This window comes from Xyrauchen texanus, chromosome 24 (assembly GCF_025860055.1).
Source record: "Xyrauchen texanus isolate HMW12.3.18 chromosome 24, RBS_HiC_50CHRs, whole genome shotgun sequence".
In the NCBI taxonomy this organism is placed as follows: domain Eukaryota; kingdom Metazoa; phylum Chordata; class Actinopteri; order Cypriniformes; family Catostomidae; genus Xyrauchen; species Xyrauchen texanus.
Window position 1 is genome coordinate 3,741,840 of NC_068299.1, and position 2,804 is coordinate 3,744,643.

The following is a 2,804-nucleotide window of genomic DNA, read 5'->3' on the forward strand; positions in this document are numbered from 1 at the left end:
ACTCGGTCAATCTTTTTATTTGTATTATTAAAAATGGAGTTGTTGAAACAAGATATTGTAAGAACTTTATTAACTTACTTGGGGTACATTTAGGGAGCAATAAACATAAATGACTGGGTTCATAGAAATTAACCTGGAAAATAAATCAGAAAATAATACAATGTATATATATTTAGAAAAACTGTGTGCAGAACACAAGATTTTGCCAAAATAAAATATGAACATGTTCTATGAATGCTAAGAAAGATTAGTTCAGAGTAGTGTTATGATTAAACAACGTACACAAATGAAATAATTAAACAGATCTCTGTTAATAAATAGAGCTACACTGTTTATATATATATATGTATATAAGGCTGTCATTTCTGTGGTTGCCTGAATTTTACTATAAATATACATTGACATTATAAGGTGATTCATGCTTTTTCCGTAAACATTTGTACATTCTTTTAATTATTTAATTTTTTTACAGTTTGTCAATAAAAACATTTGCACATGCTTAATTGTTATCTTATTGCACCCTGTAAAAAGTGCTTAAATTAACAAGTTTTATTTAGATCATTTTTTATATTATTTATAAAACCTGATCATGATGTTACACCAATTGACTTCATTTTAAGGGTTAGATCAGGTAGAAATAAAGAATAATATTCACCTAAAGAATAAATAGAACTACACAAAAAATTGTCAAATGTGCCGTAAAAACTGGCAGCTGTGATTGACAGAAAATTACTATAAAAAACTTCAGTAGCAAAAAGGCGATTCGTCCATTTTTCTTTTTAAGTCATTTAATCCTTTCGCATTTATACATTCTTTTTTCCTTAATGTACTATTTTTTATAGTGCATCAATAAAAGCATATGTAAATGCTTAATTATTATCTTATTGCATACTTTAAAAATCTTTCTAAATTAACAGGTTTTAATTTAGCATGAAAGCAGTAATTAAAGCTTTGAATTGCCTTTTAGTTGGTATAAAATACTTTCAGCTGTTTTTTTTAATGCACCTGATCTGTCTGGTTGGCATGACCCAAACCAGTGTAGTTAAGTCTTCCTTAAAACTACTCGACTTGTCATTTTAGAAGATATATGTGGTTTTGCTCAACCCATTTATACGTCTTTAATTATCATTCAAACAACTTGTTTCTTTTTCATCCTAACAGGTTGTTGCAGGCAGGAACAATGCAGGCCACCTATGAAAATCATTATAAGGGTCAGGTCAAGATAAATAGCTTTTGAAGACAACTGCATTTGTGCACTTGTTACACAACCTGCATATAAACATCTTTGTCAATGTCCAGACACAAATACTACAAAGACAGCATTTGTTTATTCACACGAAACTCTCTCTCTCTCTCTCTTCCTCTAAATGACCAGCCTATCAGATCTGATCAGCAGAACATGGAAAGTACGGTACCTTCCACAACTTGGCATGAACTGTGATATAATTCCATAGCTTTTCATTCAGCCACTCACCTCCCAGCATATGCTCACGTGACTTCATGTACAATAGGGAGGAAGGATTCTTGAATATTTAACAGTTATGTCTTTAAACTCAACATGACTCAGTTTAACCATGCTGTGACATGATCTATTGATATGGTGAATTTTAAAGAATTAAACCCAATAACACTTGAACCAAATAACTAAATTACACTGTCTCAAAATAGGATATATTTTTAAGTCATAAATCTATAAATCTTCCAATTGAATACAAAAAAAAAGTTTTTGCACAATAGAAACCCATTTGCAATATATTAGTTATATAAATGCACATTTATGATTCCTATAGTGTCATTTTTAGCTAAATTACACTAAATGGTGATTTACACAATGTGGCGATTCATATATACTTTTTAAGGCCATTTTTATTATTCTTAAAACATTTTTACTTTCTTTTTGAACATTTCATTTGCATCACAATGCGAAGAGTATTTATAAATCACTTACCCTGTTTTTGTGACTTAAGATTTTTGTCTTCTTATCTCCAAATCCACCACAGACCTCTACAGTAGCATTGAAGTCCAATTCAAATTTAGCGAATCGGTTTGTTCAGTGACACTCAAGTGTTGTCAGACGTCTCCGCGCGACATTATTGGTTTCATAGTTGTCGTAAAAAATGCTTTATCGCAGTTTTACCTCAATTAGGTTATACTGCAGACTCTATCGTTATTGCTCCAACATTGTTGTTAACATTAGTGGTCGACCGATATATCGCAGATGCCAATAAATCGGCCGATATTCTGATTCTTTTAATTAATCGGCATCGGACAAAACATTTTCCCAATTGGCCGATTTTCGCTTGTCTAATGATAAAAAGGCAACTAAAACTAATATCATATACCATCTGCAAATATGTGCAGATCTCGTTTAAAGAGCAACATGCAGGTTGAATTTATAACTGAATTAATACTTTATATTGTCTGCAGAGGTCTTTTAAAAACACATATGTAGAAATTACTAATTAAATCTCATTTGATGTAGAGATTTTGATGAAAATGTGCTAGGCTCTGGAATACGCCTTTCCCGCTATAGCAACGCGTCATATGACGTAGGGCGAGGCAAATAAAAGCGCTCGCGGTCAGCTCTCTCATTGTTGGGTGTTGATGTAGTTAGAGCAGTAGTGAGAGACAGAAAGTTTTAGATCGAGTTTTAGAGAAGCCATAATGGTAAATTATTGTGTTTGTGCTGGTTGCACGAATTCCAGCCTGTCAGGACATCGTGTCCATCATTTTCCTTCTAGAAAAAACAAGGCTTTTCGGTCTTGAGTGCGTTTTGTACAGGTGAAGAGAGCAGACTTCACTGC